At 48.1% G+C, this 25,132-nt stretch overlaps 1 long non-coding RNA gene across 1 annotated transcript; it reads left to right on the top strand.

Moving 5' to 3' along the window:
* The first annotated feature begins 6,533 nt into the window (after window positions 1–6,533).
* LOC120800632 lies at window positions 6,534–9,555 on the top strand. The gene is made up of 4 exons (XR_005709000.1): window positions 6,534–6,711; window positions 7,537–7,603; window positions 8,069–8,159; window positions 9,193–9,555. It is a non-coding gene; the product is annotated as an uncharacterized LOC120800632 (long non-coding RNA).
* The last annotated feature ends 15,577 nt before the right edge of the window (window positions 9,556–25,132 follow it).

Genomic DNA, 25,132 nt, shown 5'->3' with positions numbered 1-25,132 from the left:
ACTGGGGCCTCGGAGGTTCCGTCACCATGGCGGAGGCTGCGCGGGAGAGCCCGCGGAGGACTGTGAGTTTTGTCCACCGGACTTCAGAGCGTGACCCAGATAGACGTCCTTCAGGAGGAAGGAGGTCGTTCAGCTTGTACAACCTGACTGGTGCTGACAGAGGTGGAAGGAAGGCTGTGACCTTTCCGGAGCTTCTCTTTGGGGCCTTTATCTTTCACAGAGACCGAGATAAGCCTGTGAAAAAACCAAAAAACTAAACTCTTAGAAAAGGTAGCAGAGGTTTGAAGCGTTCAATACCTTTAATAAAGTACATGGCTCAGCTTCCATGCACTGAAAATTTTCAACAATGAAAATGAAAGTTTTCTTAAAAGATAAGACTTAAATGAAACAAAAAAACGACTTGTGACCTTTTTCTTGTGATACTCCTCTTGTTGCATAACAGGCAACAGGTCCACCTGATCAGCTGCGGTTAGTATAAGAAGCAGAATATCTCCAGATTAATATCGAGTGTTAAAGTTGATCCGAGACATCCGTTTTTTTTTCTGATGCTTCCTTTGGGGATCCAGGGTGAGACCTTATCATCCTATAGAAATATCCTATTTTATACGATATTTCACAATGATCCGAATGACTGCACTGGATTTAGATTGTGGATTTGGTTTGTATTCTGATGGCGTTGTGTCGGAGGGTATAACTTTCCTGTCACAGTAATCGATTATTCAACAATAGCTCAATTATTATTGGATTTTAGACAACATGGCGCAGGTTATTATCGATGTGCTAATGGGATCTCTCTCTCTCTCTCTGTGTTGTGTGTCTGTGTGTGTGTGTGTGTGTGTGTGTGTGTGTGTGTGTGTGTGTGTGTGTGTGTGTGATTGTTATAGGTGGAGGAGGTAACAATAGGAAACGCTACACCTCTTGTCTGCTGTCATTTGCGGCCCAGCGGAGGCGCCAGGCGGCTCTGGATGGTTGGACGGAGAGAGGGGAGAGATAATCTCAGCCATTCGCTTCAATACACCGTACGTGTGTGTGTGTGTGTGTGCGCGTGCGTGCGTGTTCGCGCGCGTGAGTTGTGTTCAGAGGGCGGCAGACAGTTGTATTGGTTTTCAGAGGACGCGGTGTCTGAAGTGAAGCGTTAACGAGCAGCAGAAACTTTATTAGGTTGTTAAAAGAGCAACAAAACACACACTCACAGCTGTATATACAGCTCGTGCAGAGGACACGGCTGTCCGAGGTCCCAGCCGACCGGGCAGCCGCCGATAGGCGAACGGAAACGGTCGCTCGGGCGAACCGAGGGCGGACGTTTGTCATAAGCGGGGCTCTCGGGCCGGTGAAGAGTCCGGAGCTCCGTGTAACGCACAAGGGGAAAATCCGACAATGTTGGGGATGAAACGTGACAGAAAATGGGGGATTTCGATGAAGTTCCAGCGCGAAAAAAATAGACAAAGAATATAAGTTCTAGCGATGAAAGGCAAGATACAAATAGGATCATTTAAGGCAAATAATCAGGATGTGTTTTGTCGGTTCGGTTCTGTTCTTTATACACTTTTTCTGGGATGAGGAAACGAGCTATGAGTACATTTTTATATTAGTTTTTTTTTTTTTTTTTTTGTAGATTTTTTTAGTAAAATGTTAGAATAAAATAAATCAGGTTGATTTATTTTTTCCCTTATTTCTGAAACAACTTTTCTAAAATTTGTCAGCACGTTAAAAAAAAAAAACAAACAAACAAAAAAACCAAAAACGTTTTTCCTTTTTTTTAGTTTGTAAAAGCGACTTTTTACTTGGTCTTGATTCCAACTGTCTGGTTCATTTACACCAGAATAATCACAGAAATACAACTTGAAATGATTCAAATATTATGACCACGTTTTTATTCATTTTTGGGGGTTTATCTCTGTTTTTCGACATTGTATTATTATTATAATACATTATAATAATATTATTATTATTACTAGTGTTATTACGAGAGGAACCTTCCCTCCAAGCCGCTTTGTTTCCTTCGACTCAGAGAAAAACAAAGACACAGAAGGTTTTTTACCGAAGGACCAGTATCTGGAAAAAGGACAATAAAGAACAATCTGTGATAATCGCTCGAATCTGTTGAAGCAAAATGAGTAAATTACTTGTAAACGCACGAAGAGCTTAAAGAGGGAAATGTATGGATCTTTGACAGAGTGGATTCGAGTCTCCGCTGCTTGCCTCCTGTCCAGCGGCCGTGCGTAAAAGCTGGCACGTCACTGTGCCACTGGCGCCCGTGCGTGCGCTCCCTCCCTCGCGGGTGCGTGCGTGCGGTGCGTGCTTGTGTTTAGATAGCAGAGGCCTGCAGCCACTAATAGCTCCATTAAGCGGAGTGGGACGACACTATCTCGGTGATCCGTAACGTCTATGTCCGCTCGGCGTGGACGCGAGCAGCGGCCACACACCTTTCCAAAAAAAAAAAAGGTTAAATTTCCAAAATAACGCTGCGATTTATTCTGAAAAAAATGGACACAGGAAAATTGGGGAATGAAAGCGACACCGGGCCTTTCGTTCACCCGCCTGTCCAACATTGACGGGTCAAAAAAAAACCCAAAATCTCCAATAAGAATTTCTCTTCCTACTGTGAGTTCAGGCGCCGGGCCTCCTCCGCGCCGATGCATTTTTTGGCCCCCCTCACGCGGAGCCCCGAGTCGGCCAGTGCGAGCGCGGGTCCGGGCCTCTACACAGCGCTCACGTACGCACGCCCAGCTACACCGCATGACGCAACCGGCTCTGTTTACGAAGCCGCCCGGCCTGCTGTATAAATTGCGGCCCAGAATGGTTTACCTAATGGGACTTCTGTTTCTCGTTTTCTGTCACCCGGCACGCCAGACTCCGCTGACAAACGACCGACTTTTACCGGCAGAGGAATTCCTGATTTATGTGGGAAATGAAAAGGAGAGCGAAAGGTTTTTTGTTTTTTTTTCCCCTCTTCTTAACCATGCAAATAAAGTAAAAGATCCCCACCTCGCAACCATTAGCACCGGCGGGTTTGTTTATAAACGCGCCAGGGGACGGGAGGCAATGTCTTCCAGGGTGATAGATGTGTGTTTTGTTATTTTGTTTCTCATATTGTAGCGCAATGAAGGAGGAATAAACTTGAGCTGGGTGCGGGGAGGGAGGCCCGCCGCCCACTATATCGACCCCTAAAGCCTCCACTTCCATTGTTATTACTTCAGAGGAAACAAGTCGTTACAGCCACGGCGCTCTGATTTATGACCGTGTTGTTTCTTAACTCGAGCAGACATTTCCAGAGGCCCGTTGCTCTAATTTGATGAGAAAACCATGCGGGGGCATAAAGGGACGATCGGGCCTTCGAGGCTCTTCGGCCTTATCGCGGCGCCGGGATTAATTTTCTCAGAGCTTTCGAGGAGAGAAACGTTTTTATGAAGAATAATTTCCCGAGATAAACTCGGGCCGTGCGATGATTCCTCCCGTCTACTCTGAGAAGAAGTCTGTCTGTCTTTGTGTAAACTGGGGGGCATTAGTGCCTCCGGGGGGCGGGGTGGGGGGGCAGACCACTCAATCACGGCGCAGACAGTCCTGGATTCCCCTCCTGCACCATTAGAGCCTCTTCTCCCACCGAGCGCCTCCTTTATCAGCTCTCTATCTCCTAAACAGCATCCAGCCTGGCTGCTTTACAACCTGCCGAGGGTTTAGCCATCATTCACTGCAGCCTCAGCCCTGCCAGGGCCCGGACAGAGTCCCCGTCTCTCTCCCTCTCTCTGCCTCTGTCCGGCGACCAGGATGCACAAACTCCGTCTCTGCGTAAATTCGTGGAAGTAGCTCGCGCAGTGCGTAAAGTCCAACGTTTCGTGCATGCACCGCTGAACGAAAGCCGAGGCCTCTAGTACAGGATTCTCTACTGAATTTGTGCCATTCTGGTAAAAATGAGAGTTTCCCATTTGAGGAAACGGATCGTGGCTTCGCGAGTTCTGGATAAAGTTGTATCCAACATTAAATTATCCGGGAGTATTAGAGCCAAAAATGAGGGGAAAAAAGACGAACTCGCAACATTACAAGTCTCTCTCTCTCTCTCTCTCTGTGTGTGTGTGTGTGTGTGTGTGTGTGTGTGTGTGTGTGTGTGTGTGTGTGTGTGTGTGTGTGTGTGTGAGTCTTACTCAAAGTTAAACACTAGTTGTTGTTTTTTTTTCTCTTTAATGCAGGATCCATTAGAACAAATGCTTTTAAACTCCTCAAAGTGGCGTCAACTTGCTTCTCTCTTCTTCGGCCTCCAGTATCCAGCCTTCAAAGAGTAACTTTCAGGACATTTAGACTTTCAGGATTCCTCCTCAGCGCACGGGCTTTTGAAATGTTTGCGTCTTCCCCCCCCTTTTCTTTCCCCCCACACACTGTTTATGTTTTGTCTCCCAAACCCATCTTTTCCAACATTTGAGGAACCATTAGACAAACTCGGGGTATATTTTTTTTTTCCTGCGGCCCGTGTCCCCCCCCCCCTCCCCCAGGGCCACCCCAGAAAAACTGCTCTGCCGTGCCTGCGGGAACTCACTCGTCCGGGAGACCGCAGAGAAAGTTCCCGCTCACACAACCTCTGTCAGATCTGATGGATGAACTCTGAACGAGGGGCCGAAAGGCTTCTCGGACACGAGCTGCGCAGCAACAGGTTACTGCTGAACGAAATCTGTCATTTCCTTTTTAAAAACATTTCTGGGACACAAGGAGAAACGTTTCCGCGACTGAAGGTTTAATTGTTAAAGATAAATATCAGACACCGTCAGAAATATTATTGTTAAAATCATGTTTGTTGTTAAAAATAGTTTGAGCAACTAAAAGAGGAAAATGAAAAGAGTATCGACGTGTTTTCCCGCGATGAGCTCAATTAAAACTCGTGGCGCGCGCTCTGGTCATTTTTACGCACAGGTTTGGTCGCTCCCGGGATGCCAAGTGTGTACAGGCGCGCGGCAACGTCCCATCGTGCCCGTCCTCGGTGACCTGCCAGTTACCCCCCCCACACCCATTTTGACCCCACCTGCTAGAGGGCGGAGAGCCTCGCTGCCCGCGGCGCGCCGTTGCCGAGTCCCCGAGCGGCTCCCTGTGTTTAGGCGGAGGAAGGGCCTGTTTCCTGGATCAGGCTAAACACGGGCCTCCGGAGCGCCGCGCTCAGGCCGGACCGGGCCGCCTCTGGCCGGATGGACACCGGCAATAGATCACTCCGACCACCGCTCCCCACCCCGGGGGCCCGGCGGGCAGAGGCTCACAGCTGGGAAAGCTCCGGACCAGATGGGGGGTCAAGGGCCCCCTGCACCGTCGCTGCTCGGGAGTTTGTCATCCTTACGCCCCCGGGATGACAGCAGGGTGGAGGGGTGGAGGATGTTTATAGCTGCTTCTCAGGGAAGCTTCCTGCCATTAACTTTCACTTTCACTTCCAGAGCGAAGACATGTACGAGGTCTTAATTCCTCTAAAACCTGAGCTTCAGTCCCCGCATCGGCAGCTTTTTATCACAGATACCGGAGGTGAATTTCTATCAGCAGGATTTTCTAATAATCCCGAGTTGTTTGCTCGCCAGACTTGACGGGACTGTTAACTGGAGGTGCGCTGGCAGATGCTGTCTGACGGGGACAGAGCTCGTTCAAAAAGCCTTTTTCTAGAGAGAAATTCTGCGGTGATGGGAGCTGCACTCAGTGTAGAGAAAAAAAAAACCCTGCTCCCTAATCCTGCTGAGGGGGATTTTCTGTTTGGGGTTTCAGATCTTTAGATCCGGCCTCCAGATACTGGATTCAGACTCTCCCGGCACTCTGGAAAGACTCTGCGTCAAAACCGAAATAAATAATCCCTGTGACTCCACAAGCACCCCGGGAGGGGGGGTCATCAGTGAGGATGAGGAGAAACCTCTTTGAGGTTCATCTGATGATGGCCCTCCACTTTTAAACAGGTTCTTAATTTAATACGAAGGGACCTCGTGTGAATCTAGGATGAGAAAGGGCTGGATACAAATGTACAATTTTTTTATTTATTTCTTCTTCTTTTTTTTATACCTGCAGTCCTCCAAACAACTGATTAAAATATGAAACTCTAATGAGATTTAAAAAAAAAAACTTTATGAAGGAGGAAACCAACAGAAAACAATAAAACGGTTGCGTTAAAGGTGGCGCATGCGGTCGGACACGACCTCCTCTCCACAGTTCAACTAAATACTGAAGCACCAGGGGACCACGGGAACCTGTGATACAGGTCCTCGGGTCCCCAGCGCCACGGCTCTGCTGCGGTTAAACGTCTTTACACGACCTCGCTCGTCTTTTCGCGTAGGTTCACTTCGGCCTAGGAAGTCGCGCGAGTGGAAACCCTCCATCGCGAGGCCCCCGGGCCGTTCCCTCTGGGGGAGACGCACGAGCAAGACGTCATCCGCCTCCGCTGTATCAGGGCTGTTGTAGTTCCCCGAACCCCGGGCAGAGAAAACTACAACTCCCTTTTTTTTTTTGCGATTTGGGTGAACGAACCGACCCTTTCAAAGATGCAGGCCGGCAGAGAACAGAGCCTGGGATGGGATCGGTGCAAGTATTTAGCTGCCGGTGAAAAGCGGCTAAATGGATCCAAATCCTTCACGCGGAGAGAAAAAGGGGAGAAGACGCGGCTTCCGCCGACTTGAAATCGTCTCTGCTGTCGACAGGAAGTTGCTCGGCAGGTTCATCTGGACGTTTCGCCTCCCAGGTCCCGAAGCCGTTTGACCGGTGTGTCTGTGCACGCTGGCACGAGTGTGTGTGTCTGTGTGGCTCCATGTGGGATGTGTACTGTAATGTGTATGCATGACAGTGTGCGCAGGTGTGTGTACCTGTGTGTGTGTGTACCTGTCAGGTGTTGTGGGATAGAGTTTCCTCTGAACTGAACTCGACGCTGTAACTCAGTCCAGTGAAACAGCTAATGAGCATGTAATTAGCTTTAGAGACGTGTAATGATGACGGCAGGCCTCCATCTGACACTTCATCAGTGTGTGTGTGTGTGTGTGTGTGTTTAACACTACTGGACCGCTGCAGAAAGTCGCTTTTGTCTCAGTCCCGTCCGTCCTGGTGTTTTGTTACAGTCCAACCCCGACATTTCCTCTTGAAGAGTCACTTGTATGAAGTCGATTCGCAGTAACTGGCGGCTTCTTAGTTCCTCTGTGGAGCCTCTCGTGTAGAAACCACACGGGTGGAAAACGAGGCTTCAAAAAAAGGCCCATATAGAGTCACAATAAAGAACATCCGAAGCACTTTGCTTGCAAGAACCAAAAAAAAAGGTTTGCTCCAGCTTCTGTTGTGCACAAATCAGCATCACATCGCAAAAGTGGCTGCGATTCAGGGTTAATTCGCCATAAACTGTTATTTCTTCCAAGTAATGGACTTTCCACGTCCTTTACCTTGACTCATTTTCTTGTTCGAACGGAGAGGAGTGGTGCATGTATGGAGTTAGAAATTGCAGAACTTTCACATTTAATAGGCTACTTTTTTTTGTTTTGTTTTGTTAGTTTGACCCTTATTTGTCCTAATTGAAGTTTTGTTTTTTCTTCTCATTTACAGCGATTGTCCCTCCATTTTATCTGAACCGAAGTCATCTGTTGAGGTGGCGGGAGCGTCGTCTTTCATGGTTAAGTTTGTCCTCGCTACATCCGAGTCACAACCATTTAATGACCAAATGCCAGAAAGGTTGGTCTACGTTGACCCGGCTCGGGTCAAATTAATCCAACGGCTCTCGATTAATGTTACACTTTACACGTGAGGTGCCTCTGTGTGAAATGACATCAACCCCCAGCGGGGTTTTACATGAGAAACTGTCGTTTGGACCTCTTACATTTCACCTGTATAAAGTCTGACGATCCCATCGTGTGAAATTATGGCGGGACCTGATTCACTACATGTGGTAAATGTGAAACGCGTTAGATTCACACGTGCTCTCTTGTTCTCAAATATCGCCGTGAGCCAGGCTGCACATGCGCCGCTGTGCGTGTCAGGTGTGTGCAAGTATTCACACACCGTGCTGTGTGTGTGTGTGTGTGTGTGTGTGTGTGTGTGTGTGTGTGTGTGTGTGTGTGTGTGTGTGTCTCTCCATCAGGCCGCAGGTTGTGCCTGACCTCGTTGACCTGCAGCGGATTAAGCAGCTAATTTATCTGTGATTCTGTTCTGAAGGTCTACTCATAGCAGAGGTAAGGTGTCTGGTAGTACGCACGTACACACAGACACACACACACACACACACACACACACACACTTAGAGGAGCCCTGTAGTGTGAAACTTTGACAGGAGCCAGTAGTCTCGCAGTGCTGATGGTCTGATGTCCACACACACACACATCCTCTGAGTTTTTGTCTGCACTCTGAAATAGTCCTGGGCCTAACAGGAAGAGTGACACACACACACACACACACCTCAGCAATGCAGCAGGGCTCACGTCATGTACAGGCCTGTCTGTGCTGCTCTGTGTGTGTGTGTGTGTGTGCGTCCCTGTTGGCCAACAGATCACAGAGCTGTAAACATGACAACGTTCTCTCTCTCTCTCTCTCGCTGAGCAGCGACAGGAATGTCGTGTCAGGAAGTGGTCGGCCATGTTCTGCCACTCTCGTGTGACGGTATGCGGCGCCCCGGGGGGGGTCACGTTTCGTTCTTTCCAGTCCACCGAGCAAAAGTGCAGAAATGCGAGGCTCCGTGGGCGTCGGCCAGTCGCCAGGCTGCGGGGCGGAAGCGGCAGCGAACATAGAAAAGCCGGCGCGGGGCGTCTGCTGGTGTCGTCTTGAGCCACGGCTGCTGTCAGAGACCCAGACATTAGTGAGAAGCACGTTGAGCTATTCACAACCGCTAACTCCCGTGTCCCCGTGCCGGCTCTTCCCACGCCTCAACACGACAGTCAATCTCGCATCCAGAACTCGCTAAACTGTGTCGCAGGGGAAGCATCACTGCATGTTCCACCGTTGTATTTGAGGTATCTTTTATTGATTCAGTCTTTGGTTTGGCATAAATCAACGATTCCATTACAACACCGACAAAAAAAACAAAAAAAGAATCAAAATTCTGCAGTAAGTCTCAAAGGGCTATTGATCAATTGATCTTTGCCATTTTGAGTTATTCCCAGCGCACAAGATGAAACTAAAGTAATTCCAGTCACCTAATACAAACTATTGCCTACAGATATAGAAGCACAACAGTGCTAATCAGCCCCGTCCTCTGCATTTGGCCCCCAGTTCACATCCACATCACCGTCCGTCCCCTCTTCAGTCCCCCCGGGGGGAGAGAATCTTTCACGCATCCCGACAGTCTTCTGCCGGCGCGTCCGCACACCCAGCGTTCGCCGTGTCCGAGAGGGACGTCTGATCATGGACTGTCCGCCTCCGCGAGGAGGAGAGTTCCTCTGCGGGGCTGAGGACTGGAGGCTGAGGTGGAAGGACAGGGCTGGGCTGTGAACCAGTCTCTCTTACTGGGAGAGACCAGTGAAACGACACAGTAACAAAACTGTTCTGGATTCAGCCTCACCTGTCCCCCTTTTTCTCACCTGGCACAGGCCAGGAAAGAAAACAGGCCTCAGTCTTGTATGTTGCAATTAAGAGTTTATGCAATTTTATTTATCTTTTTAAATTTATCTCATTTTAGATGTAGAGTGTAATAAACGTCAGTCTAATTGAAAGTAATTTTGTTTTATGTTTCAGGTTTTCAATGTGAATTTAAAAGGTTTTAGTGGCATGTGAACACGCGTGAAAATGGACGGTAAATACACCGAACTCTGGTTGAGTGTGAGTGAGAGGACAGTTCATGAACTTTTGAAAGACGGGGCCATTTAATGCGTTTTGTGTCGAGGCACTGAGAAGCCATCCGCGGTTCAGTCCACCTCGGACTCGCCGCCTTCGCCTGACCGTCTGAAGAGTTTTGAGAAGTTGAACTCCGTGTAGAGAAAAATGTGCCGTGTGGCCACGAGAGGAGCAGAGTAAGCTTTATGGCCCAGGCTGCCACGATTCCCTAAAACACGTTCGAATTCTAACAATGCTGTTCGGATTTGATCAATCACTGCGGTTTTCCCGGCAGAGAGACTGCAATGTCACGCCACTTTCGTATCAACAATCTTCCGTCTAAGTAAATCGACCTTTTAAACTGTGCTTTTCCCCAGGCTCACTGTCAACAAGCTCCACCAATTAGGAGGTTTTAATATATCAAAACTGAATCGCCTGTAATCTAACATCGAACACTAACCATCTGGTCTACGGAGCTCGCTTGTAGAACTGCACAGTGGAGTAGGAAGCACCGAATAGACCTGATTCATGGGGGGGGGGGGTGTTACGTTTTTTTTTTCCTTCTTTCTTTTTTCTTTTATTAAAAAAAAAGAAAAAGATGTTGCCCACAAAATCCAAAATCTAAAAACAAAACTCAAGACTTGCGGCTCATCCGTCTGTCAGGACAAAGCATCGAAGACCAGGAGAAAAACCCGAGAAGCTCCAAACTTTTTTTTTTTTGAGGACAAATTCTGGCCTCCAGTTGTCATCGTGTGTGAGGGGAAACGTGGCAGGCGCTACGTTCTGTGTGTCTCGCATTTGCCACTCTATTCAGGCGCCTCATTCCTCAGTCTTCGTTGTGTTTTCCCCCCACTGCGACGTTGCAGGATGCCCGGCAGCTGGGATTCAAGGAGCAGAGGCTGCGGCAGGCCGCTCGCTGAAATACCAACTTTCCTGCTGCAATGAATCAAAGGAAAGATGTCCGCCCCGCAGTCAGAATGTCAGTCTTCATCTAACCCTGCGTGCGGCTTGTGAGGAAGAAGGCTGTCCTTCCCGTCTTCTGCCCGAGACAACAAGCCGCCGTCCTGCCCAAGTGTCCTTGAGCAAGACACTGAACCTCAGCTCCTGCGTCGCTGCTCTGTGCCCGACCTTGACCTTTGACCTCCACGTGGAGAAAACTCCGAATCCTCCCGTCAGGAGTCGGTTAAATTACCACAGTCGCTTCCCTTCACCTCCTGCGTCGGATTTCCCTTCGGCTCTTCCCTCCGTTTGTCGGATCGTCTCTCCGTGAAGGAGACAAAACCTCACCACACCCGCCGCTCTCCTGGGCCGAGCTGGGGCACCTGGGAGCTCAGCTGTCGCAGGATGTGGGGGGGAAAAAAAAAACCAAAACACAAAACCTCCCTCAGGACCCACCGGACACAGAGCCAGCAGGTGTGTGTGTGTGTGTGTGTGTGTGTGTGTGTGTGTAATGCAGAAGTCAGGAGGGCTGAAGTGTTGATAGTAGTCCGGGTGTTTGTGCTGCTGCTCTCGATCAAGCAAGAAACTCGATGTCTCTCCCCATATGAGGTGCTGAGTGTTACGTGCTGCGTGAAATACATTTTAATACACACATCTTGAAGGGCCAGGGGGGAGGGACCGCAGCTCACCCTTATTTTCATTAGCTCTTATGTTTTTTTTGATTCGTTTAAGTTGTAACAGGTCAGACAAGGGTGAGAGTAGCCCAGCACCATGTCACAGAGCCCACGGCGGCGGCTTGAAATGGTGTTTTTTTTTTGTTTTGTTTTTCCTCACAACAACAGGCCTTAACGGAATGATGGGGGAAAAAAAAAACAGAACATAAAAGCAGCAGAGCGTCGAACTGTGAAACTGGAACCTGCAGATGTTTGAACTAAATGATTTATCATTTAGCTCAAACGGCTGGCGATTCACTTTCTGTCCGTTCACAAATTGTTTCAGCAAATTGATTTTTTTTTTTTCATTTTTTTAAATACTTTGGAGATTATTCTGTGCTGTGCAATTTACTCAGAAAAATTACCCAGAAAATATATAGTATGATTAATATGTGTTTTTTTTGTTTTTTTAAATTTAGGAAGTGCTCCCCCAAAAAAAAAAAAAATTATTGTAACAACATCTGGCCATGCAACACACACAAAAAAAGAATCATTTTGTGGCACAAAGTAGTTAAAGAGTGTCATGAAATTTTTATTTTAAGCCAAACACAGTTGCCTACATGGAATGTAATTTCCTTTGTGTCTGTGCCAAGCAAGTCCCTTTGAACCGTTTACAAATTGATATTCAAACGATGGTGTAAACACGCCTATCTCATTTTATTTATTACAACACGCGTCATGATTTGCTTTCCTTGGAACCGAAAAAAATGAGGCTTGTTACTTCAGGCTGCATTTTGTGCAAATAATTAATTTCGAGCCGTCAAATACGGCCATGTTTATACAGAAGTAGAGATAACTTGGAACAAGAGCAAAACACAAACCAAACACACGAAATGAAGTAAAGGATAAAGGGAGACAAAAGCTGGATGAAGAGATTCTGTGTTGCACTGCAGCTTTACAGAAGAATAAACATGGAGCTCAGACTGGACGATTTCCAGGCTTTTGATTGAACATTGAATGTAATTAGCGTTTGCGGTGAATCCACCCCCCCCCCTGCTGATTATCCCTCGCAGAATGACACCTGGGCTACTCCGGTCTTTGATCCCCGATCCACCGTTTGTGCCGGCGGGGATCTTGGTGGAAAAACCCACCCTGAACCGAGCACAAAGGGACAAGCTGAGCCCCGGACTTTACCTACTCTCTCATTGTTCTGCGATGAGCAGGGAAGTCGCTAGAAAAATTCTGGGCCTTCTGAGGATTATTTTTGGGACACGAGAGAATAAACAGCAGTGATCCGTGGTGTGACCCGGGGCTGCCAGACACCCTGAATTATTAGGTGGCCTGAAACCGTTTAACTTCATTGTTTATATAAGACTGACACATGCCGCCAGACACGCGTTTATTATTTGGTAATTACGATAAAATATTAGGTTGATTTTAAATAGGATCATTTCTTCAACACGATAAATTAAAAATGATGTTTGGTCACCAAACCTTTAGCCTGCTGGGCACTGGAACTGTATATGAGGGTTCTGATATAATTTTTAAACATATCTGTGGTGGTAATTTTTATAAATAAACCATTACATTCACCCTGAGCTAACTCCGGCTCATTACATCAAATTGGGACGTTTATTTTTAATACTGTAAAGGCCCCTTTACAAATAAAATGAAATAAAAATAAATACGTACATAAACGCCATCCTGCAGAAATGCCACTGGCTTTGGCCAGTCAACAAACAGGTCAATGCGAGGGCAGCGGCTGTTACTTTTCGAGTTGTAACGCTGCACTAATCAGTGTTTCCTATATTATCAGTAGATCAAAGTGTGTGTGTAATGTGGAAGGGGAAGGCTCGCAGTGACAAAATCCGCAGAGAATTACCACCAGCTCCTTTCAGCTCCACGGGACGCTTTAGCTCCTTTCAGCTCCTTGTTTTTGGCTGTTTTGGCCTGCGAGTCTACTATCGGAGCTTCCCGCCGGCGTCACTTACAGCAGCAGCGGCGGGAGACGGCAGGTAAAACCCACCGAACCCCGCCGGCGCTAGCGCCAGGCGGCAGATACACCACTAGGTAGCTACTTGTCAGGAACATGCACGTGTGGATTAGTGCGGCTTTAAGAGGCAGCCTCACCGATTTTTTTTTTTGGCAAGTCAGACCCTCCGTACAGGTGTCGGAGAGTACTTCGCTTTTCTGAAAAACAAAAAAAAAAAAAGTTGTGTTGACCTTATGCGGCCTGCCCGTTTATGTGTTTGTTCTATTTCCAGTTTTGCCTCGTGGCCTCTGGTCGCTGTTGCTGGCGACAGTAAATACAAGTAAAAAGTCATGACCCCGACCAGCTCGGACAACCTACCGTCCTCTGGCTCAAAATAGGGAAGACACGTCCACATTCCTGAGGGGGGTCGTGTTCTCCGACAACACTACTTACTCTACAGATTTCAGATTGAAAGCGCGATTTTTGGCGAGGAGCTGTGTTCAACGCTGACTACCTTACACCTAGCTCGCTGTGTCGAGGAGCATCCTGCGCTCTGACGCCGACTTAGCTCGTCACACAATGGTGAGCCCGCGTCGCGGAAACTCTGGACCGTGCAGCTGAGCGGATGAGTGTCCGCGGTCAGTCTGTGTTTCGGATAAAGGAAAATTATATTAACACAGGTTTTAAACAGCCGCACTCAGACATCTGATGAGTCACCGTGAATAATGTAGCAGTAACAGGACCCTGGTTCCTGGTCCTGGCGCTTGTCGGACTGCTGTAGAATATGTGTGTATACGTACACATATGTGAATATATGGAACGCTGGTCAGATGTTCGCGGAAATGTACGTGCGAGGTGATCACACGCAGCCGAGCAGGAAGTCAAAAGGACAGACTAAGGCAGCTGGAGCCCTCGTCGCCGCCGCGGCACGCAGGGCCAGCAAAGCCTCGCGTGCCTGCAGAGGGAGCCGCTCGAAAATCTCGATAAACGTTCCCAGGCGATGTCGCCGGGGGCGGTGCCGTTTGGGTCCGAGGACTGCGAGCTTGAAAATCGTTCAAATCTGCGGAGCGTGGGGGTTGGGAAGGAGCGAGCTTCCCAAGACCCCTGTAGCCTTGCTCCTCATCTCTGCCTGAGACTAGAGGCTCCGGGCCACATTGGCCACTACCAGCAGAACACAGCCGAATCTCTAAGTGACCTGTCGGCGGTCGAGCTGCATTGTGGGTGATGTAGGTGCCGGGTTTGGACGAGAAAGAAGCACCCATGGAAAAAGAAGATTATATCTGTGACTGCTTTGATACCGGTCTCTTAGCGTCGTCGTAGTTGCATCAGCACCTTTCCCATCTTTCCTAATGCCAGAGCCCCCCGGGACATTCATCCCCGATATTCTCCCTTATGTCCTTAAATTCACTTCTGTTCGCTGCCTCGTTGGTATGAATGAAGCCAGAAGCGATGTCTAACGCCCCCACAACCAGAAGCAAAAGGTCAGGGAGGGGTCGCCGCTGTCACCAGCGCAGAGATGGGAAACTATTATTGGAGCCATTGTGGAGTGGCTATAACTCATGTGAAAGGAAGTTGTCTTGTTGTGTGAATGTGTGTGTATCTGCATGTTTTAATGACTATAGGTTTACACAAATCTAACTATAGACAGCATGTTATTTATGATTTATTGTGCGGCAGTGGCACTTGAAGAAAACTCCCATGTATCCTCACTGCTTCAGGCTGAAATAAACAGAATAATGAGCTGAGTCAAGAAATGATGACTGATCGCTCATATTTCCCTTTTTTTAGGCTCCTTTACTTGATTAATCATTAGGCTGAGACGCTTAAAATCTTTGTCCTTTGCTGAGGAAAAATAAGAATTCCACACAAACATGGTGATGTCTCTGCGTGGTGAAAACATAAAGTTTTTATCCAAGTATGTTTACATGCACGCATGGGAGTGTGCGTCCCTGCGCTCTGATGCGGCCCCGTGACCTTACAGGCAGTAAACATTGTTTCAGTCGGATGGACTCAGGCTGTTGCTCTCTCCCCCTGTGGCGTTGCCGTCAAAATGACAATCTGTTATTGGGAGAGACCGCGTGGCTCCTCCATCACACGCCAACGCTGTAAATAAAAAGCTCCCAGAGTCGAGAGTTTGGGCCCGGGCGCTGCAGTTTTTGGTTACACGAAACGCCTTTTCCCCCCCAAAAATTGTTTGGGGACAGTAAACTGCACATAAAAATAATGGGGGAATTTTGGGCCTGCGTGTCTCACATAAACACACGCGTACGTATGATGGCACACACACACTCGCAGCTGCAGCCGCAGCCTTGTCGGATGCTCGGCGGTTCCGGGACAGCAGGCTTCAAGGTCCCGGAGGCAGAACGTGGGGCTCACCGCCGACTCCTGTGGTTAAAAAACTGCCGCCGGCAGGACTCTATCACTCTCCAGGCAGAGGTACTGGTCCCAGTTCTTGGTTCCCAGTTACAGCTTACCACCGTCCTATGGCTTCCACACAGACGAATAAAGCTTTCCCTTTCTTTTTCCCTCTTAAGCATCTTCACCTGTTGAAAGACTGTCTAACTCCACGCTGTCTGACAGTCACACATATTGTGTATCAGCTTGTTCCAGCTCTTTCTTGAAGCTATTTAATGCTCACAGTGAAAGATCCACCTCAAAGGAACCTTGTTTTCTTTGCTGTGCGACCCCCCATCAAATGGAAATATCCCAGATTTCCCTTGCATCGTTTTATTACCAACATTCCCTCAAAATTCAGCCTAATGTTTAGTATCTTTGGAAAATTTGGATTCTCCGCTGGAATTCAACATACATTTCTCTTTTCTTTCTCTCTTTTCTAGCTTTTTTTCCATTTCTTATCACAGTAGTTTCATGAATTTTCCAAATTAATTCAGAAAAAAATGTTTATCTTGTCGGTTAACTACAAGTTTTGTTTATCTTTTCATTTTCTTTCATTATTTCTTGTTGCTTTTCTCCTTGTTTTTATTTTCGCTCCTTGTTTGTTTACTGCATGTTTCTTTCTTTCTTTCCTTAAGATGAATTATGTATTTTCTTCTGTGTCCAAGGGCCCCTGGAAAATGATTTCATCAATGCTGAAAGTACCATAGCATTAAAATGGATGTCGATATTTGTCCTTTTGTGGCAGAACATATTTCTCCATGACTGTTTAAATGTAGATTTTATACTGAAACTGTGGTGAACTGACTTTTACATAAAGAAACCTGTGCACTTTTACATTTTTCAACTGTTAGAATTGTTAAACTTCTCAGAGTGTAACGAATATCATTTTCAATCATTTCTGATTTTTGAAAACCTTCCTATTCTACTTTAACAAGCTCCACTTGCGGTTGTGCTTGATGTGCCCTCAAAAGACGGTCGGCCCCTAGTGGAGAGAATCCGCCACCTCCTGCTGACACCAAACTAGATGGAGACGTTTGTTGCTCTCGCTCCGTCTCGGTGCTGCACGCCAGGTTAAGGCCAAACACACAGCGCGCGTGTGACCACACACACACATACACACGCACGCGGAATCCAATTCCCATCAGTCGCTGGCAAGGCCGTGTCAGTTCCCCTCAGAAAGTGGCCCTGGAGACCCAAAAATAGGAGCTGGCTGCTCTCAGAGCCGGGCCATCTCGCGGCCCCGTAACCTTGGCAGCTGCCGGCTGGCATGGCAACAATGAGGCCATCAGTCAGGCGAGAGCGGACCCGTCCAGCGGACAGTTCAGGGATACTAGCCTGCGCCGGCGTAACACGACTCAGGGAATTACTGGTAGGGTCCCGTCGATGTCGAACTGAAAAAGCTTAGACCGTTAAGTCCAACGAGGAATTGAGGAGTTTTTGATCCCATTTATAGTATGTTACACGATGACTGCGAGCCTTGTCTTGAAATGCACCTTTAATGTGTAATTTCACAGCCCCGGTTGTACACTTGATGCCTTGTCCCCGATGTCTCTCTTCGGTCGCTACGGGTTGTGAGGGCCAAACGCTGTGTCTCTCAAGGCCGACAACAAAATGTGCCGACCAACTGCAACGTCACCATATGACTTTGTAGTGCGAGGAAAAGGAGGGAAGAGGAGTCAGCGTGAGAGGCGGACTTTGGGGGACCTGCGCCGTGGCGGCTGCAGAAAGCCGGAAGGACTGATGCGGCTCACAGACAAGCGAGGAGGCAACAGGTAATCGTCGTGGCTCATGAGCGAACCATGAGCGAAAAGGATGCAATGCGCCTTCAAACTCGTCCATTTCTTGAGGGGAATCAACTGGCAAACTTCAGTTAAGAACCAACTTTATAACCTTAAGTTCCACCACTCCGCTCCCACCTCCACCCACCCAGCAACCCGACCCCTGGGTTGTCTTCAAGCACTCCTCCTCCCGTCCCGTCCCCTCTCCGCGTTCGGGCCGAGGCCCGATGACAGGACAGGCCTCTGGTCAAACAAACAGCAGACACGCTGCTGCTAAAGCCCGTCAGTCAACAGCCCCCTCCCACTTTGACCCCTGACCCAGCCAGCCACCTCCGCCACCGCCGCCACCCACCCACCCACCTCCTCCTCCTCCTCTTCCCACACCCAGGTCCCTGTTTGTTGATGTGTATGCAGTAACACGGATCACTTCCTGTCACAGATCACCCAGACTCGGCGCAGCCAAAGCAGGCAGACAGGGAGTGCTGGGTGTGCATGTACCGAGACATACAGTACACACACACGCACACACACGCGCACACACACACACACTCTCCCTCTCACCACAACCTACACTTTGCGTAAGGTCTTGATCCTGGCTCAGCAGTGTAAATTACTGCGTTGACAAGTTGTTGTGCGCACAAGTTTGACAGAGCAGGAAATGGGACCTATAGCCTGCTGACAAATCACACCCCATTAACCACAGAGACACAGAGACAGTCCAGGAGGTGGAGACCAAAGAGGCTTCCAGGGTTCCCTTCTAAAGCGCGTTAGCGACAGCTCTGTTTTCTACTGATGTGTCAGTTCGTGTCATTAGTAGTTCACCTGCAGCAGGAGCTGTTCTAATAGTGTTTTTTTTTTTTTTTTTAATGCATTTATGGGAAACATTTTGTGCCTTTTATTGGAGAGCTGGCAGGAAATGAGGGGGAGGAGGAGATGAGAAATGATGACACAGATAGACCCGAACCAGGACTGGTGAGACCACATGCACCCCAGCTTTAATCCACGTTCAGCAACACAGATCAAACCCGACAAACTATTTGCTATGCACAGATTTTGTATGCGGTGACTGCATCTTTCCTTTTTTTACGGCATTGGTTTCTCTTGTTCACCAGTTCTGGGGAAAATTGGTGGAGTCCCCGTGACGCCTTCGGCCCACCTTCGTGTTCCTGGGTGGGATCCTATTCACTGCGACGATGCGAGAGGGGGTCGAGTTATCAGCTGAATCCGCAGCTCTCCCTCGGCTCTGGTGAGATCCAGCTCATGGTTTCTGTCGTCAAGACCACGACTTCAACTCACAACAGAGCCCCAGAGACCCGCTATACACTGAGTGGTGTGCACTGGGTTCCTCGAGCTTTTTCACCCAGGTGATAAAAACTGTTGGAACTGTATGTCAATGTTTTCTGTTCACAACTTGTTACTACTGCCCCCAAGTGGCCAAAAAACAAAAACAAAATCACTTATTGCAGGTTGAACCTAACTTACCATTTTTGCAGCATTTTTGGAGCCACTGTCACCGGGATAAATGAGGAGCCATCTTGGTTTATACAAGGTCCAGTTTCTTGTAGGTGCAGAATTAGCAGTGAAGTCGTCCAGGCGGGGAAAACCGACGGCTGTTTCTCTTCCGCTCCATGCCGATCGGTTTCCTTGCCTTCCCTCCTCGTTCAGCCCATGAAGACATAAGTCAACCAGGGGTGAATTAACATTGTGTTTCTGCATCTGTCTTTGGACACCTCCGTCTCCGTACCCCGCATCTCCGGAGCATTTTTTAGGGGCATTTGCTTATGTACAGTGCATATGTTGATGTGTATATCCAGATGTATGAATGCATTCTTGTGTGTTTCCTTATGTGTGTGTCAGAGCTTGTTGGAGAGTGTGTGTGTGTGTGTGTGTGTGTGTGTGTGTGTGTGTGTGTGTGTGTGTGTGTTACTGAGCATGAGCAGGCAGAATCTCCCACTAAGCGGCTGTCAGAGCAGCGCTGGCTATTGTCTTTCCCGGGGGGTCGGCCTGTCAACTCGTCCCACTGACGGCTCTCCTCTCTCAGCCTCGCCTCGGCTGGCCCGGGGCTGGTTAAGATGCGTGCGTGTGTGTTTGTGTGTCCCTGTCCTGCCCTGGCAAATCTGATAATTACTGACCTGACAATGAAGCCCCCTGACGCCCCCAAACAATCACTGAAAGCCCAGCGCCCAGACCTCCCCTATAGGCACCGAACAGCCTCCATAGAGGACAGGCTTACGGCTTGACACGGATGTACAGTGGCTGACACGCATGAAAGGACACGTTAGATCCCTCCGTTACTTTAACATACACGAGACGCATACACACACGCTGAGACGTCTCACACATGAAACATGGAGAGGAATGAAAACATCTGAGGCTTGAAAGAGAGTTTTGGAAGGAGATGGTGTGTGTTAACGGGGTGGGAACAGTGTGAAAGTCACCATACAGGTGCTTTGCCCCCTATACGCACTTGTTAAACTCACACTCACTCACTCACACTCACACACACACACACTCACACAGCAGCTGCTGCTGCTCAGAGGGCCGTGGTGCAGGATAACGGGTGTTGACTGAGAACATGCAGCCGTGGCAGCTTCTGTTTTTCCAGCTGGAGGAAATCAGATTATCTGTCCGGTAGCCTTTCACTAATTATTATTATCATTCCTTTGACTTTATGGTCTTTGGCCTTCAACTCCTTCTGCGCCCAGCGGAGCGTTCCTGCACACTGGGAACTGCATCGGAGCCAGTTATCAGTCTTTATTTACCCATTAGATATCAAAATGTTTATGTTTACACTCTGTGTGTAAATGTTTGTCTAAGGACTCACTGTACGGGGCTTGTACACAGCAGCTTCCTCGGGCAACGTAGCAGTGGGCCCACGGACGAGCGCCACTGACTTCAAACCCCTTGCTACTTTCAGCCTTGGTTTCTTTTTAGCCGTGCTAGCGGCATGGCTCCGGGGACTGAAAAACCCCGACAACCGCCAAATGGATCGCCGGGAAACGTTGGGAGGATATTGTCCCTGGTCCCCGGAGGATGAAGCCTACTGGTCTCGGTAATCGTCTGACTCTGCGGCCAGCGCCGCCGCGAGGTTGACATTTGAGTGAAATGTCCAAACAGCTACTGGATGGATCGTTATGAAGTTTTCATGCTCTGCTCAGGATGGATCGTAATAACTCCGGTGATCCGCTGACTTTTCATACAGCGCCATCATCAGGTCGATCTTTTTTTTTTTTTTTTTGTCCGGTGCTTTTATTTATGATCGAATACCTGCAGAACTAATGATATTCCCATTGGTCTCAGCTGTACATGGCTTAAAGCCCTGGGGTGTCCTTTATACCGTGCATCACAGTATATTGCTGCTACATGCAACCATACATAGAATAGCTGCAAACCACTGCTGTGACCCTGCTGTGTGGAGCAGGGAGGCAGCTTAATGCATGATGACCATTCAAGATGTGAACATTTAAAACCAAACTAGCTGCATGGCTGGTCAGATCTAGAAGTAAGAGAAAAAAAATGGCATTCGGGTGAACCCACCCTTTAAACTTCTCTGTTATTTCTCTGTAATTCTGACAGAGCTAATGTTTGTTTTTCTCACGTTTGAAGTGGTTCTCGATGCATATAAAGTACGGCTGACTCTACCATTTGGTGAAGTGTAAATACACTCGGCTATTACGAACCTGATTCTGAATTCAGAATTGTTAAACCAAGGTTTGGTCCGGCAGGTTGTTGTCCTCTGCCGCTCACTGGCCAGTGAGACATCTTTCTTTTTTAACCCTCCGGGGAAAAATGTCTGAAAAGCCTCTGTCAGCCCTGTAGCCTGCAGTCAGCGGGAGAGCAGGAGCCGGGGCCACAAAACGTCCATCATGTCGACAAATTGACTCAATCGGCTTCATCCAGGAGCATTAGCCCCTCGCCCCTTTGAAATTCAACACTGTTGACGGTTCACCAGAGTGTTTCTGGAGAGGGAAAGGAAAAAGGGGAAAAGTGGAGGAGAGGAGGAGGCCTCATCAACTCGGCAGTGACAGAGTGAGAGGGGAGCAGCGGGATATCTGTGTGATGTGTTAAGTACTACGTGTGTGTGTGTGTGTGTGTGTGTGTGTGTGTCAGTGGCGTGCAGTGACCTTTACAGACAGGCAAGCAGAGCCGAAGAACCAACTGCACCCTCAGCTCAGCCTGGGTGCAGAACTTGCACGGAGAACCCGACACCTTGATTACCAGAAAAGAGAGGATGTTAATACGAGAACTAAGAAGCAGGACAGAATGAAAAGGCTCGGGTACTATGTTACCAGGTTAACAGTGAATATGTAAACGGAATAAATATGAGGTATAAAGGGGGTGTAATTAAAAAAAAAGGTTCAGACGCACCGTGTTATCTTACAGTTGCGACGTGGACCAGGGCAGTAAGACAACTTCTACCGATTTTGAGCCGATAAATCAGAGTGTAATTAGCTCGTTTACCTGCTACAGCTACCTCTAAACACTCGGGAGGAGCAGACTGTTGAAGTAATTCTCCGATACGCGGGTTCACTTCCCGCACGCAGCACGCGATGTCGCGGCTGCTCTCGGAACAGGGAGGCTGGGTCAAGGGCAGTTTGACCAGTTGAAGCTAAAACTTAATCAGAAGCTGGGGTTTTTCTGAAGCCTTTTCTGGACGTTTGCGCATGCACACTGTGGATAATCCTGAGATCTTTGACGGATGACGGTCTGTAGCTAGCTACAGACAAGCGTGCTTGTCGGAGCTGCCCGTGACTCAGAGTTTGAGAAGTTTGAGACGGCATACCGAGGCAGGAAAAGACAGGATTCTGCGCGGTCACCGAAGCGCGTCTTTGTCATTTCACGGTAGAAATTTTGAAGATTACACGGACATTTTTCATTTTTCATCTGCTTCAGTCAGGAAGGAGTGCAGAAAGGTGAAGATGTCCAGGCAGCACAAAATGATGAGACAGGCCCTGAATCCGAGAGCGATTAGCGGTTGTAGTCTGGTCCATTCCTCTCGTTGGTGTAGTAAACGGCTGAATCGCAGATTGAGCTGGCGGTTTGTGGACGGTTGGGGGGGGTTTAGCTGGTTCCTCGGCTCTGCTGGCCACTGGTCTGGCCACCCGTCGACGATCCCGGGATCGTCCACGATGCGCACCGCAACATCGCGATGCCATCGGGACACGCCCGCGAAAATGGCGGAAACGATAGATGCCAGAGACAGTAGCGCACTGCAGCCACAAGAGGGCAGTAAATTGCAGGATGAATGCAAACGGGTAATGTCAGAGCTTTTAAGGGACGGAAGGCTGCTCCGAGAGGTGAGGAGAGCTACTGCTTCCTCGTGATGTTTATTTTTAACTGGTCAAGCACTGCTTGCCTTGTTTGTCCTGACGGCACGCCACTGTGCGTGCTCGTGTGTGTGTGTGTGTGTGTGTGTGTGTGTGTGTGTGTGTGTGTGTAAACGTCAGAGAGTCACACTCCACTGACACAAAAACATGCTACCACAGCCACAGGAGGTCCGGACGAGGAGGCCCTACAGAAGTGAAGCCGAGGCGATTCATCAAACACTTCAGATCAAACACAGGAGAGCGAGAGAGAGAGAGTGGAAGAGGAAGGGGAGGAGAGAAAAAACACACCTGGATGTTTGTGAAGAGTTTTCAGCAGAGTGAAGGAGAAGCAAAACCCACCCACTGGGTTCACACATGACTGCCTGCGTGCGTGTGTGCAGAGATGCGTGTGTTTGCGACTGCACATGTTCCAAATGCCAGTTTTCAGTGTGTGGTGATCAACAGTTATCGAAGGTAACTAAGTACATTTACCCAAGTACCGCACTTAAGGAAGCGGCGTTCTATGTTTCTTCACGCTTCTATTCCACTGCGTTTCATAGGCAAATACTGCACTTTAACTCCACTACAGTTATCTAACAGCAACAATTACTAGTTACACTGCAGACTGAGACTTTCCATCCAAAACATCAGTAATCAGTTTTTGAAATATGATAAACTGTAATCGATGACACCCGACAGTGTATAAAGTTGTTGAAATGAGCTCCGCCTTGTCCATGTTAATCACAGTTAACAGTTAGGGCTGCAACTAATACAAATTTTCATTATCGATTAAACTGCATAGTGTCTTCTCAATTAATCGATTCACTGTTTTGACCGTAAAATGCTAGTAAATGCTGAAAAATGCCCAGAGCGAGCTCCCAGTTCTTCAAGTTGCTTGTTTCGTCTGAAACCCGAAGATGGAACTAAATTCAGCGTAATGTAAGACAAGAATCTTCAAGTTTGAGAGGCAGGAAACGGCCAGTGTCTCACGTCTCTGCCTGAAGACGATTTAAAATTATTAACCCGGTATCGACATAGTTGCTGATCATCCTCCTGTCAGTTTACCAACTGATTAACTGACTAATCGCTTCAGCTCTTTATAATATAATGTAATGTAATATACCAGCTAAATGTACTTGTACATGTGCTTTTCAAACCTTTAGGTCTCATTTTCGGATAATTCTCTTGCACTTAAGTCCACATGCAGGACTTTTACACTATGCTACTGCTTCTACATAACAGATGGAAGGTTTTGCATTTGATACAGAGCATGTAACGGTAGAGCTGCTGGCGCACGAAGGCGGTTTATCCCGCCTTTTACTTCGGTGGCGCATCTGTACCATTATAACGCGGATTGAATCCGACAGTGTCAGTTGGCGGGTAATCGAAGTGAAATCTGGTCCTCTGGAGGCCACGGTCACAGAGCACCACCAACGCCACACGGGCGGCGGGAGGGCCCGGAGGGAGCGCGCTCGTTCCGGGCTCCGCGCGTCCCTCCGCACGGTCACACTGACCCCGTGTGGCGGAAACCCGGGTCGCGCTCGGACGCTCTCCGACGGCCCCGGCAGCGCGCTCATCTTTATCCGGGCCGCGGACTTCCGTGACGCGTTTCGTGAAATCTCTCGCCGCGGGTTTCTCGCAACGTGCACGCGGGCCCGTTGACGTCTCTAAGGGACATTCGTGTTTCGCGGAGGTTTTTGCCGCGTCTGGTCTTTCTTTGTAAATGCGGAACCACCCGGACGTGCAGTCTGCTCGAGTATTTATTTACGCACACAAATCACAGGCGACATCTTACCGGCCCCGCATTAATACTAGAAGACCGCACGATATTCAGTGATAGTCCGAGGGCTGAGCTTTAACTTCGAGGCAGTAATGATCATCTTCTTCAGCAGCTACATGAGCATTAATAATCTCATCTCCAAAAAGGCATTTTATGTCGTTATTTTCATTGGCACTTTGTTTTTGCTACTTTCTTCCTTGCTCCACCATATTTCAGAGAAAAAAAATGTACTTTTTACTCTATTACATTTTTTTTTGGTCTATTGGTCTAGAAGTCAAATGGTTTTATGAATTTAAAAGAGGAAGGTGACAATTTTCTAGAAATTCATTAATACTTTACTTCGATCTATCTATTTATCCATCTATCTACAATAAATATAAAATTATAATATTAAGTGAATTAAAACAAAGATGCAATAAATACAATTGCATTTATTTATTAAACAAAAACAATTAAATAACCATAACAAATATAAAAATATCGTATTATTTCCATTACTGTGCTGTCATTGGCTCTCCCAGAGCTACGTCAGCCTTACGTGCCTTCCCATTGGCTGCTGGATTGATGCCCATTTG

The sequence above is a fragment of the Xiphias gladius genome, chromosome 15 (assembly GCF_016859285.1).
Source record: "Xiphias gladius isolate SHS-SW01 ecotype Sanya breed wild chromosome 15, ASM1685928v1, whole genome shotgun sequence".
Classification (NCBI taxonomy): domain Eukaryota; kingdom Metazoa; phylum Chordata; class Actinopteri; order Istiophoriformes; family Xiphiidae; genus Xiphias; species Xiphias gladius.
The sequence above is the reverse complement of the archived record's forward strand: the minus strand, read 5'-3'. Positions and strand labels throughout refer to the sequence as shown.